The sequence below is a fragment of the Thunnus maccoyii genome, chromosome 10 (assembly GCF_910596095.1).
Source record: "Thunnus maccoyii chromosome 10, fThuMac1.1, whole genome shotgun sequence".
NCBI classification, from domain to species: Eukaryota; Metazoa; Chordata; class Actinopteri; order Scombriformes; family Scombridae; genus Thunnus; species Thunnus maccoyii.
Genome location: NC_056542.1, coordinates 5,367,232 through 5,382,078, shown reverse-complemented (window position 1 = coordinate 5,382,078; position 14,847 = coordinate 5,367,232). Strand labels below are relative to the sequence as shown.

Sequence of the window (14,847 nt, the reverse complement as noted above, 5' to 3'; positions counted from 1 at the left end):
TTGGAGACCAGACTGGAATCTACCTGATTTGGCACAAAAACAAACAAAAAAAGAAAATCCCAGTTTCACATAGGCAAGCACGTGCAGTGAGACAATGTCATGCTGACAAGTGCAAACAGCCAAAAGCTAAAAAACAGATCCTTTTTTTTTTTTTTCAACTCAAGCAGCTATTTTGGATCCCGGCCAAGTGTCCAAATAGATCAATTTTAATGTGCGCAGGAGTTATCTGAAGGGTGAAACTGACAGAACTTTAACAGGCAAATATATGAACTTTATTATAATTGAATTAATTGGGTTTTGCCCTCAAAGTAAACATTATTCAATAGCGTAGAACATTACCATAAATTAAGCTTAATTCCAACCAATTCTAAAATAAGATTCGCTATCTTTTGACCTTTTTACGTGTCGTTTAAGACAAAAAATGTATTAAACTGTTGACCCTTTGGCTCATTTGAATTGTAATTATAAACAGCCTTGAGTGGGCTTTGGAGGGCTTCCTGACTTTCACCTCAACTTCCTAGTGATCCCCCGTCCTCATTATCCAAATTTACTAAACGTTTCAGAAGTGCACACGGGGATGAAATTGCCTAGGGGAAGACGGATTTAAGGTTAAAGTAAAGCACACATCCGCAGCGGCTGAATCTTGTTCCTGACACAAAAGTTTAGGGTGAGTGGCGTGCAATAGGTGCTGCAGCCATGTTTGCTGACATTGTAGAAGCAGTTATGCTCTTTTTTTTCTTCCCATTACGGAGGAGATGATTTATTTAAACTCGGCTGCAGATTTGTTTTTGCACTCCATGTTCTGGGAGCTTTTTTTTTTTTTTTGTTTCTCTATGAATATGGCAAATGTGAACACTTGTCCTGGTTATGGGGAGTTAAGGCCTGCAGATTGTTTGTGCTGACAGTGAAAGAGCTGTTATCACAAAACGGAGGGCTGTTTTTCTCCTCACAGCTTGCTGTCTCTCTCTCTCTCTCTCTCTGCTCGAGCGCAGACACGCAAATGCATTTATGTGTGTCCTTGTAACAAACTGGCTGCTGTCCAGCATCTCGGAGAGTCTGATAGCGTGTGGACATCTCATAAAACACTGCATGCTGTGCGAGAGGTTTGTACTTTTTTTTTTTTTTTTTTTTTTGCTAAGCAGGCTAGTTTAACGAGCGCCGAGAAGTTGCATCACTTAAGCTTTCCCACGTGAGGGTAATTAGCCGTTGATAAGCATGAAAGTCAGCAACAAAGTTTCGTTTGAAGTCCGAATGTTAGTCTGAAAGGCACGTTTCAGAGGAAAGTCGATTTGCTTCTCTCTGTAGTTATAAAGCTCATCAGATCGCTGCTGAATATCAGCTCAAATGGTGATCAATAACAAAATTATTCTCTTCATTGCTTGAGAGGAAAAAAATCCTCAAAAAGAGGAGGAGGGGAGGGGGGTTAAGCATCTGAGAACTTTGCTCTAATGTTTTCCCAGTTTTCTCCATGTATCTTTTATGTTTGCTGTGGCAGCCTGAGGGAGGTGAAGGAAGCATCACAACTCCCACTCGGATGACTCCGCAGATGCCTGTTAGGAAGGCAGGGAATATATATCACACATCTGCTGATCGATATCCCCCTGCTTAGGACTCGCAGGTTGGCTGAATATTAAGCAACCGTGGGAAAGTTATCCTGTCACGTTCCAGGTGGAGAGAGATAAAGCCGGCAATTATTTCATCCTTCCGCCCACAGAGCTAATGCAGGTTTTTAATGAAAAGAGAATCTAATCAATTAAAACACCCCCCACCCCTCCCCCTTCATTTGAAAACCTGTACTTTTATAGTTAAGTCAATTTGGAGCCATAATCGACTAGCAGACTGGTTTCACTTAAAGAGCTGGTGATGTTCATTTATGAGTATAATTTGTTGTTAACATGGCTCAGTATTCAAAACATATCAGTTACCCGAGACTGATGTGGAAACCTAAAACCTTTTAGTTGCAGATGTTGGCTTCCTGCCTGCGGATTGTCACTTTGGTGAGCTACGGGAGGGTTTTTCACGCTATGAGTAAGACAGATCCACATGTGCACAACTATAACTATTCACCACTGTTCCCAGGAGCTGCACTGGTGGTCCAGTGAGACATGAAATACAAGAGAAAGTCCAGCTTGAGTAACAGATCCATGAGCCTGAAGGCTTACCAGAAGAGTTTATAATAGTCTATTCAGTAGTAATCTACCAGGAATGCACACTTGAATGAATGAGTTTGATTGGCCAATGAAGCATCTTGTGGGATGATGCTGACTTGTATTTTGGCTTAAGTTGAGCCATGTCCACTGTTACCGGACAGGAAATAAAGCAAACTCACATTCATCAATCGGACATGCTGCTTACTCCAAAGGGTCAAGAGAGTCGACATCAACAAGTGCTTTTGTTTTTTGCCCTTTAAGAAAGTTTGTCTCTTCATGTTTCATCCAGAATCAGCTTTATTCTGTCCTTGAGTCCTTGTACGTTTACACATACAAGGACTCTGACTCTGGTTTCAGGTGACTCTCAATGTTCTTCTAACCCGACGCACCAGATGGTTTATTACATAGAACCATCTGAGAAGTCGTCCATGGAAACCGGTTGGAAAAGGGCGGGCGCTTTAACCAACTACTTAGAAGGTGATTGGATGAACCATCTGTCTATTTCCGTTTTACTTTGAGAGGCAGCTGGATTTGCGATGCCGATTGGTCCGAACCACCGGCGGTTCAGACACAAGCGCCTAACTTGAGGCCTGACTAGATGGATTCTAGCGTGATATCTCGCAAATCCAGCTGCCGCGCAAGATAAATGTTCTTCCACACCGTTAAAAGAACAATGTTTAGGGAGATACAGGATAGAACATACAGCCAAAACAAGGAGTAAACACTGACATATCACTATTACATAAACAGGGATACAATGGTGAACATTTTTTCCCTTTCAATGAGATGTTCCCTCTCGAAGCTCCACATGATTTAACCTAAAACTGGTGTATTTTTAAAGATCCAGCCCGATGCAGCTGTAAAGGAAATGCAATTAGGGAACATTTTCACATCCCAGGGACACAGCCTAATGAGCAACGCAAGTCCTATCAGACAAACTATGATCTTACCAGAAGTCATGTTACACTGAAAAACACCCATGGGGATTTTTTTAGTCAAGCTGTAGCAAAAACCTCATGGGTAAACATTGTGAAGACAGCGAGCTCTGTAAATAGAACCACCGCCTGGCTGACATGTACAGTACGTCAGCGATGGCATGCGTGTCTATAGTAGGCCATGTGTTATGGCTGGTGAGTCCCACCAGCCTACCATTAGTCTGAGTCTCTGTCTCTCTGTCAAAATCCCTCAGCATCCCTTCACCTCTCCAAGCGGAGCCAAGCAGTGAGCCTCTTGACAGTCTCGCGAGCGCCTCCGCTGCACACATCATTGATACTAATGGGGACGGAAAGGCTGGTGTAGGGTGGCATGTATGTCAGAGTTTGCTGGTGTACTGTATGTGTGTTTGCATGTATGGGGGGGGGGGGGGGGGGGGGGGGTAACCAAAGTCAGGATTACAACAAATGGAGCATGTGTGGTTGCTCTCTTGCAGCACTGAGATCGGTCCGTGTCACTGCAGCAAATGGCATGACAACCGGTCTCCTCCCCGTCACCATCTGCCTCCTGTGTGCCAATTTGTCACAGCACATCCAAGTGTGGCCATGCCCTCATTTAACATTGAGCAAGAGCACAACTCAGGGAGGAAGAACAGGAGGAAGAAAAAAAAAAAAAAAAAAAAAAAAAAAAAAAAAAAAAGGAAAGAAGGAGAAAATAAGGGCACCGACAAAGACTGCAGCCCTCGGGGCGAACAGCGAGAGAGGTCAACCGGAGTTTATCAGAGGGCAAAGACAAGAAATATACGCAGGGGTGCGGTGGGAAGGGGGGGGGGGGGGGGGGTGGGGGGGGCTTCCTGGTGACTCAGCTGGCTCATGTGCAAAACCACATACCTGCAAAACCCTCAGGTTCAAATCTGGACCAGGACCTTTGTCGCATGTCTCCTCTCTCTCTCTGCCAATCTTTCCTTGTGTGAGCTCTTACAAAAAAAAAAGGTAGAATTGCCAAAAGACTTTATCTAAAATTAATCATTAAAAAAAAAAAAAATATGGAGACAGCTGCATTCTCAGTGTGGCACTGCTTTGAAGGAATGTTTTTTTTTTTTTTTTTTTAATTGGGTAGCTAAAAAGACAGGTGCTAAAACTAGATTCCTGTAGAGAGGTGATGGGGTGTAGAGCAATAAAAAAAATAATACATGAGATTGGTAAAATATACGACTGAGTGTCAATCAATCTCATTATGCAGGAATGAGAGTTTAGCTCGTATTCTTGGAAATCTGAGCAAACTTTTGGTTTCGTATACAAAGATTTTCCTTGTTTTGTTTTTTTTCTGTAAAGCATGTGGGCCGTGAGCGCACAATCATACATCCGAACTATGCATAAATCTATAGCGACACAGTGGCAGCATTGTCGAGAGAGTGGGTGACAAGATATGAAAGTTATGCCACTCCGTCTCTCTTTCTGCCTCCGTCCTCTCTCTCTCTCTCTCTCTCTCTCTCTCTCGCTCACATTTTTTGGCGTGATAATACCTCCATTCAACTCGGCGGTCTGATCATGTTTCACGCCTGTGCACCGGCATTGACTGCCGTTCTGTCCCGTTTCACCCCCGTCGATACGGCTTTGTGTCATCGATAATGACAGGCAGGAAACGGCTGTCCACGTCGGGGGGGGGGGGGGGGCCCCTGATGCCACCGCCGTGCCAGCCCAACATCTCCATCCTATATAGTCAACCTTCACGCCAAACCATCGTGTGCTGTTTCCCCCGCTGTCAGTGGAGAGCGGTGTGAGAGCGGTGGGCTTCTATTCACTTTGACTGACACTCGGTGGTCCACAATGGCCCCCGCGTCGCATGTATACACGGGCAGCCAAAAGGGGGGATCACAGCACAATAGTGGTGCTTTGAAAAGGGGGGTTGGGGGGGGTAGAATAGAGAGATGATCCGGTGTGAGCCTTCGTACTGTCAAATTGTTACAAATAAGAGCTCCTGGGGACAAAAGCTCGCCGCTAGCCCCGCAAAAACAATGTGTTTGTGTAATATAAAGCCTTTCAACGTGTTTATTTGACTACCTGGCTGTGTGTGTGTGTGTGTGTGAGGCAGAGCTGTGATTGAAAGCTCTCGAGAGTCTTTTCGCCACTTTGGAAGAACACTTCAAAACGCTTCGGCTTATACAATCAGGTATGGGTGTAATAGGGGGGAGGGGGGGGGAGGCCATTAACTGGCAGACAGTTTTCTCTCCATTACTGTGGACAATCTGAGCCTCGCAGGGTGTGAACTTGAAATTATAGCGCACAAATATGTCATTATTTCCTACATCTTAACAAGCTGTTTACCATTTTATTGTGCGAATGTGTATAAAAAATGAGCACACACACACACACACATATACACACATATACACTGAGGAGGAATGTTAGAATTAACATTAAACACTAAAAGCTTTGGTCAAGATATTATGATACCAGCTACATTGTGTTAGTAAGTTAACAGTAACATGAAAGGCAAAAAGATCGAAACATGAAGAGGCTGTTTAATGCAGGCAAGTTGCCGTCAATATGAAATAAATCATTTTGAAATGGAGTAAAAGAGATTCAACAAACACTATGAAATGCTATTATGCCTCTTGAAAATCAATTAGAGAGATTTCTGTATTTGTGTGTTTGTCTGTGCTCTTCTCACTGGTTTGAAGTGGTCTGTGCTGGAAAAAGGTGATGCCATGAGTCTGATTGTTGGTTTGCTTGCTAATGTTGGTGAGAAACTGTCGCTGTCGATCAAACAAATTAGATTATTATAGAGAAATAGGTCGAAATGACACCAAGTTCAGGCTTTAAACCAGCATGTGATGTTCTTCTCACTGGTTTTTTGTGTGTGTCGAGTGTTTTTGCTTTCCCAAAAAAACCACAAGGAGGGAAATACTACAGAACAGTCAGAGCTGGGAGCATTTAAAGTGCAAAAGGAGGAAACAGGAGTAAAAACAGAACTTACAGTCAGGGTTTTGTTACGTGCAATGATCCACAGCTCCCTCCAACTTCTCTTACGCAATGACCTCAGCTGGAGGGGATGTAGGAGGCGGGGTTTTTGAAGATGATGAGGGGGCGGCGGTTGGTGGGGCAACAGGGGTGAAAACCCCCCCTGTGAGGTTGAACCCTCTCGAAACGTTCAGTCTTCAACAAACTTCCTGTGAGAGCGAAATACAGAAAACAAAAACAATGAGAAGGGACAACAAGACGAGAGGGACAGCTGCGCTCTAAACAGGAAAAAAAAAAGAAAACCTTCAGGGGTTTGTCTCTTTTGCTTAAAACAGGGCCGCTGACCTACGGAGGCCCCCCGTGGAGAGGGGCTCTATGTCCTCTTAGTGTAATCTCCTCAGTCACTCTGCTGTCATAACATCACTGCTAACACAAGCAGAGAGGCCGTAAATAGAGCCAGATGTGCTGGGTTACAGTTGCAACGTGGCGACGATAAGAAAAAAAAGAGCCAAAGAGCTTTATGAATGTTGAAGAAACTTTTACTCCATCAATACTATGAAAATATGCTGAAATATATACAGAAATGATATCAAAGTGTGTGTTAAAGTCTCTCAGCAAATATAGACGAGCAATGAGTTTATGATTATTCAGCTCTCGTGTCCAAACCTCCACCCACAATCTTTCTGTAAAAATACACCAGGTGTCGGCTATTTTACTGCCGACCGAACGCACCATGTGGTTTAACAAACCCACGCTGATGATAAAAGTGTGGGCTTTTCACCCTAAACTTGTTTTCATAACCGACAATATGGAAGAAATATTGTGCAGAATAGCAGAACTGATGTACCTGTTATGAAGCAAAAACAATGCAGATTTCTCAAAAAAACAAAAAAGAAAGAGTAAGAAAAGTGAGCTAGAAAGCTGCTCACTTAAGTTTCTGACACATCTTAACCAACAACTTCTTTTAAAGCTACCTCGGTTCCCCCCCGCTTCACCCATGTCAACAGTTTTCCTCAAAGGCTTCTCAGGAGCTTATCATTCATCAGGTTTTTTTTTCTCACACAACATATTTTTGGACTTTTCAGGACTTAAAAACTTTCTTCGTTCGCCTGAAGCTTGTCTCCGCTCTCAAGAGACTCATTCATGCGGCACAGCTGGGGTTTAAACCAGCTCCGCTCTGTCGTTAGCTCCCCTCACTGACTGTACTGTCATCCTTTACCCCCGGCCTCCCCGTAGAAAAAAAAAAAACCCACAATCACACTGAAGAGAATTCATGACTGATGAACTTCCTGTAAATCTATTCTTGAGAGTTCAGTAACCCCCCCCCAGAAATGCACAGATTGCCCCTGATGACCAGTGCTGACTAATGGTGACTGGTCCACGAAGATTACATCCCATTAAATGGATACAGACTTTTTTCCACCTACACACATACTCCTGCAATGGCAATCTAATGAGAAGAGAGGGGAGGAGGAGGGAGGTTGTGGCCACAGAGTGATGCCTCACATCCTCAGCCATGGATCCAGTTCACTGACTCACTCGCATAGCCGCAGCAGATGAGCCGCGTCGCTTCCCCCCCCCCCCGATCCCTCCTGAATGGAGGGGGGGGGCAGCTGCCTGTGAGCTCGACACCGCCGCTGACTCCCCGTCGTGGCTTCACGAAGCCGCGGAAAGGTCTGTAAAACACTTAACAACCCCGGCTTTGTGCAAATTAAGCAGAGCAGTGTGAGTGTGAGAGCCCTGGCACGGTGGCATATAGTGACTTAACCTGTGTGTGTGTGTGTGGTGTAAAGACAGGGAGCGGCGTTAAAGTCGGAATGCGTGGCCGGTTTGTGGAAAAAGGTTATGGTTGTTGTGTAAATTGACACCAGGTCTTAGTTATGGGAAATGGCCTGGTGGAGTAAAAAGAGAGTGATGTCACCTCTGAGAATGTTTTTTTTTTAAAGGCCACTAGGCTCCATTTACACACAACCTCTGACCGCTCATTTCCACCTTCTCACACACACACACACACACACACACACACACACACACACACATACCGGACTTGCTGGTCACATTGTGGGCTTGTCAAAAATCATCACAGCCAACAGGGCTGGGCGATTTGGTTGAATGAATGTTACAAGGTTACAACAAATGTTTGTTTTTCCCTCAATACAACAAGTAAAAACCAACATAGAGTTTCTAAGTGAGTCACCATGAGCCTCCAGATCAGTTTTGGCGCTCTTAGCATATTAGCATATAGCCTTAGCATGTATTCTCCACATCTGTAGAAAGGTTGAACATCATTTCTCCGCAAGATATTCCCCAATTTGGTGTTTTGATGTTGGTGGTCGTCTCACTGAGTTGGCTGTAGCATAACGTAGCCTCTCACATAACTTTGATGACCATGGCCGACATGGAAACATACGCTTTTGTTGAATTTCTTCACTAAGTTCGTCAGGTTTTTTCTTAAATGCGTCTATACAATAAATTCTGAATTTTAAAATGCTACGATATGATCATATTATCACAATTAGATTCCGCTGAAAGCTAATACGCAATAATATTGAATTATTGCCGAGCCTTAATCACCAAAAGTTTTGACAGCATGTCCTCAAAAACAACATGTAAGCTGGATAACAACATGATTAACAGCCGTTGGCACAGAGGTTAGATAAATTAGGGTCAGAAGATTGAGTTACAGAGCACACACACAGCATGACTGTCTGCTCGCTGGTAGCTGTTGCTGCCTTCCACATCTGACTGACAGACAGACAGACAGTTTGTGTTGTTTTGTTCTGTTGTCTTTATTTTTCCTCCCCTAACCTGCACAGAGTAGGTTGCAATATCGATTTTAGCCAATGAGATCAGCTGGTGTGAATGTTATCAAGCTCTTAAATTCAGCTGCTAGGGCTATTAGACCGGGTGCTCATATAACGCATGGGAGATGAAGTGTAATGTTGCCGTGATTGTTTCATTGCTACGCTGCCATCGTTGTGCCCCACCGTTAGTGGCGTCCTATAATTTTTAATCTCATTTTCTAGAAATTGTCCCGCAGGGATCCTCCCCTCTATCCTGCCATAATAGTTTGGAGGTGAGCCCCATTAACCAAATGAGCTTTTCGGAGCACAACATTCCCATTAACACCACTGGTACAATCCCTCATCTCCTCCAAAACGTGCATCGTGGACTTCCCTGCAGACCTAAATGCACCACCGAGTCGACGTCTCTCTTTTAGGATTCTTGCACGCTCACACTCAACCTCCCCTGAGCTAGTTTGGCATATTCCTTCCCCCAAATTACCCTAAAGCCCCCTAAACAGATTCATCCCACACAGACTGACACAGTATATTCCCCATCTCCATTCCCACTATTTTATATTTCTCACTAGGCCTCGCAGTGCTCACTGGGTTGTGGTAGTGATCAATGGCCCCTGGCTGCGGGCGTCAGGGGGGCCCAGGGCTCCAGGAATGGAGGTATTAATAATGTAAGGTCCAGGCCTGCCATATCCTCCATTAGCACAGAGGAGGCAGGAGGCCCAACGGCTGATTGATTACTAATTAGATTAATTGCCGTCTTTTAGAGAAGGAGGAGAATGAAATAGACTGGAGGGGCCTGACAAGTACGAGGGTAGAGCCACTATATTCACTGAGGTTGTTTAAAAAAAAAAAAAAAAAGGACTTTTCAGATTAGGAATGCATGCTTCTCCTCTGAGATGAGTGTACAATTCAGGGCAGGATAGCCTGAGTCTGTGTAATAAACAAGAATTCAATCAAAGTCTAACCGACTACCTATTACTTTAAAAAATGTCTAATAAATTGCTCAATTCTCTGCAGGCTTTCCTCTACAATGCATCTGCGTAAGCTAAAAGAAAACAACTCAGCTGCACACTGACCACGCCGCTAACTGAAGACGACACCGGTGTTATTCGCTGTTCTCATTTGAGACAATTCCCCCCCCCCCCCCTCCCCCTCCCATTCCCACATTTGTGTCTTGTTAGCTATCACTATCTGGGAAACATGACATGATAAGGCCCACTACTCTCCAGTTTTTTCGTGTAATGTGTGTAATGATAGTGTTGCTGAACACAGTCATTTGCTAAAGGGTGCAGAGGTTTGTGGAGATGGAGTTCCACTTAATCTCCCTGCTGTCCTTTGGAGATAAAACTAATAAAACACACATCAAAGCCGTGCCACGCACACACTCACATATATCATCTAGAGGAGGGGAGGGTGGGGGGGGGGGGGGGGGGGGGGGGGGGGTAGAATTTGTAAAAAGGTAGAGCTGCTGAATCAAATTCATATCATGTGTTTATGATAAAGTCAAAATGTTTAAGACACTAATTATTGTTCTAATTCAGAAATTGGTTTGGCCATATTTTAGATTTTGATTAAGAGTCAATTACTGGCCACTTAGTGTCATTGTAAAACCTCCAACATGATGAATGTGATGCATTTTTTTTTGAGGACATATTAATTGCAAAAAATGGATCAGGAGTAAACTTATGAATACATTTCTCTGTGAGAAGCACTTCAATTATCTTTCTTTTCAATGGACAATTCAATCGTCAAAAACTTTTTTAGAGAAATTAAATCCAGATATCTAAATGATTAGAAAACACTAAGCACATGCTTTTCCATGAATATCAGAATCAGGTTTCAAAAATCCGAATCATTCGAGCTCAGTAACGACATCGCTGCTATATTTATTTCTGTCAAAATCACATCTTAATTCCCAACAAGTGGCGAGGCAGGCATGCATATGAGTTTCTGAGTAGGAGACTAATTGGCACATTGGTATGGCCACACTCATTACACACGCCCACACTCAACATAAATAGCCTCACACTTCTGAGGGGATAATGCCTTCCAAATAGGGAGCTGCATTATTTGTCTCAGCCTGCCTCTGCACCAGCAGACCATGGAGAGTTGTATCCTCCTCTGCTGGCTCCTGCCAACCTTGGAGGAGAAGAATCCCAGCATGCATTAATATATTTAGTGCAATAACTGTGCTGGGTTTTTTTTTGACTTCTGGGTTAAAAAAAAATTTCCATGAAGCATGTAGAGAACATGCGATTGGCTGCACTGCGAGGAAAACCTATTACTGTATGCCGCAATGCAGTCCGTCGTCCATCTCACAGTTCTGACACAGTTGTGTCATCTGTGAACCGGACAGTCGATGATGTACTCTTATCTCATGTCATGAATCATAAGTAGACTGGTCTTCATCAGTAGAATGAGACGGGTCTTTATGTTTTCTTGTCACAAAGGCGCACTTGAGGGGTTGTCAGGATGACACAGAACATCAGACCAAGCGGAAACCTCCGGGGCTGAAAAATGAAACCAATGAGGAAGTGCCAAAAACTGCGGTTCCTTCGATGGTCACTTGAGGCTCCAAAACCGAGTTAATCCCCACAGACCCCCCCATGATAAAATGCCCAACTTTACAGCAGAAATAAACATGGTCTCTGTAGCTAAATTCCCCGTTCATGACATCTGTCCGGGGGTGAATTTCACCTGTTTAAATCTTTTTAAGGCTTAATCATGCATTATTAAGAGCGTGGCCACTTTGAGTGACAGTGGGTGCCATCACAGGCAAGTCGTTACCACGACGGCCTTAGGAAATGTAACCATGGTACTACCCAAAGGTGTAGTCGTAGCTGTCACTATTTCAGTGTGTTCAGTTCATGACAGTTCATTGTAACATCTTGTTCAGCCTTTGGTTGCACTAAAAGACCTTCTAAGGAGTCAGATGTTCAGTTTTTTCCCATTAAGTACATTTTATTTTAATGGTTTTAAGCCTGTTTTTCGCGAGCATAAATTAGCATTATCCAAGTTAACCACGGACTGTAAATGCACAGTGCTAACCAAGCTAGCAGCTAGCGTCGGCGTCAGCTCCACTCTCTCGTCCAAATATGATCTTTATGGCTCCAAAAATCCAAGATGGAGATGGTCAAAATGCAAACCAATGGGTGACATCATAGTGGCTACCTCCATTACTTCTTACAGTCTATGTATTAGACCTGTTAATTATTCCACTCTTCCACCCTGCTGGGAGGCACTTCTGAGTTCATCTCTGCCAGACTCCACTGCTATAGCAACAAAAGTCTAAAGATGGAGCTTTGTTGCGCTGCCATTACTGGAATATGTTCGCACATCATCCCGAAGGACAATATAGCAAACATCGGGTATTCAGAAACTGTCAAGAGTTGCTGTTGACCTTTAGATGCCTTTAGGAAACACAAAAAGGCTGGGAAGAAAGTAAAATAGCATCTAACTTCAGAGAATTGGGCCAAAATCCTGAAAATCTGGAAAAAAAATAATAAAAAAAAGTCTTTGAAAGACGGCGGGTGTGACTAACCAGCTCCAATACAGACATCCACCTCAGCTTTCAGTGGGTCAATACTTCAGATTTGGCAACAGGCCGAAATATCTGATTTCCACATGTCACACAAGCAGCTTCCAAGCAAGAAAAATACATATATTATCACAATTTTTGTCTCAATATGTACAATGCAAGATCTTACTCATCAATTGTGTAAAACAAACATGCATTTGTCTTTCTGACTTCAGTTCTGTCTTCAGTCTTTCTTTCATTCTCCTTCTCCAAGCTCACGGCTGCCCCCCCCCCCCCACTCAACTCCTCCTCTCAGCCCCTGTGGCTCACTGCAGTGACGACATGCTGTGCTAATTGAAAGCGACCCTGACTCGTCCTTTTTCCAAACCGCTCTGTCTGATGCCCCGTTGTTTTTCCCTCCGCCGGCGGTTGACAACTGGCCTTTTCGGCTGCGGCGCTCCGCAGTGTGAACTCTGGCCTCGCTGTGTCGGCCTCTCGCCGTTCCTCCTCAGCAAACGCGAGACCGGGTCCAAAGTCACACAGAGCGAGAAGAAGAAAAATGCAGACTTGCACCTTTTTTTTTTTTTCCCCCTTTTCTGCAGCGGTGGTTCCAAATTGTTCTGGAGAGAATTGTTCCAGAATAAATGGAAGCTGTCCTCAAGAGGTTAAAAACTTTTCTTTTTTGGCTGCTTCATGCAAGTATAACCGATGCATAATACAGCGATGTTTATACAATAAAAGAGGGGTTTACGGTTTGAAATTCAATGAAAGATGAAAACAATGCAGAGCCATCTTTCCCCTTGAACATGCTCTGCAAACTCTGAAGGACAAAAAGCACAAACGCTAACTTAATAGATGAGCTACAGCTGCAGCACAAACAACATGATTAGATTATCCTCATACTTAATTCCTTTATCAAAAAGCAGTGATATTCCACTAAAACAAAACGCTTGTACCTGCAGTGTTTCAATAGAGGTGGGCTGTTCTTATCACTCTCACTGAATAGGACTGGGGCCCTTAATGTAATAGCTTAGCAGGGCACTCATAAATCACCTGAAGAGGCTGTATGCCACATGCACTGACACTCCCAATCTGCCAACCTGTGTCTTTATTAAACAGCACACCCCCCCCCCTACAGTCACCCTGCTATAAAAACCTCAACTCATATATTTATGCAAACACGACGATACAAATACTTTCCTCTGCAGGCAAAAATTCATTTCTGTGAGCTTTTTCTATACAGAATGAGTGTGTGTGTGTGCGTGTGTGAGTGAGACACACAGACGTCGTCATTGTTTCTACATCTTGTCACCCTTCTTCACAATTACAGCAATTGTCTCCCTCCCGCTGTGAGTGACGCACCGATTTGGATGTATGAATATCTATTCATATCTGATTCGCCTTAGTAAATCTCTCAGATGTTATTGGCCAAATAGCGTTTACAATGGAGTGTGTGTGTGTGTGCTGCTTTGTTGATGAGTTGTTTTTTTTATTTGTCCTTCCAGTAACTTTGACAGCTAAATTGGAAAATGTCAAAACCGAACGTCATGTGAGGTGACAAAGGAATAGCGTCGAGGCGAGATGTGGCGTCGGTATCGAACCTATATGACGACAGATGAAACGTTCGGTCCTTCAATTTGTTCAAATCGAGACTTTAGCGCTCAATCAGTTTCACACGAACCTTATGGTGGCTTTTGAAGAAGATCTCCGGCCTGATTAGCACCCTGTGAAGTGAAAATCTTTTAATAAACCTTTACTCTATTATCATAACCTTCATTTAACCAGGGAGCGCCATAGAGAGCGAGACGCCCTGATTACAGTAAATATAAAATGTAAATTCCCTTTATTATCAGATAGTGCATAGAGAAATAAAATGATGATACAGCATTTTGAATAACAGTGTTGTTATTACCAATCAGAGGATGATTTAGTTGTTTGTAACTTTCTTTCATGCAACGTTTTCCTGTTTTTGACTCTGAATTTCATAAAATTTACATACCTGTCTGCACTGGAATTAAATGTTTTCATAAAATAATCTAGTTTGGATGAGGAATTGTCATGATAAACCCACTGTAGTACAAATCAAAACGAAAAAAAGCTTGCTCAGAAGTGTTTATAATTCCTTTCGACAGTGATACAAGGTTTGGGTCTTTGTAATTTCGTGTCACGGATGCATGCCGGTGGACAGTCGTCACTGAGGTCGGGGAGGAAAAACACCACTAGATTTATAATTGGTTGAGGTCTGTTGGTTTAAGATAATATCTAGAAGTGTGGCCTTTCCTGCATTTTTTGGGATCCGGCCCAGCAGGGGAACAAATAGGCTGTGTGAGATTGAATTCATTGCATAGATTTTTTTTAGATGATCAGAAGCGTTAGATAAGCAGTTAATGTTCCTATCACCCGGGATAAGAACTCCTGAATTTTCATAGCTGGGTATCAAATCAAATAAAACATCTATCACACCCGCAGGTGCGGAGGCTGAA

The 14,847-nt window shown here is 43.4% G+C and overlaps 1 protein-coding gene across 4 annotated transcripts in view; it reads right to left on the bottom strand.

The window, feature by feature from the left end:
• Window positions 1–14,847, bottom strand: part of sema6e (sema domain, transmembrane domain (TM), and cytoplasmic domain, (semaphorin) 6E) — a 164,130-nt gene that overhangs the window by 86,637 nt on the left and 62,646 nt on the right. For all 4 annotated transcript variants that reach the window (XM_042423611.1, XM_042423610.1, XM_042423612.1 and 1 more), the window contains one exon: window positions 6,063–6,255. The gene's annotated coding sequence lies outside the window, so the exon portion shown is untranslated. The remainder of the gene's footprint in view (window positions 1–6,062; window positions 6,256–14,847) is intronic.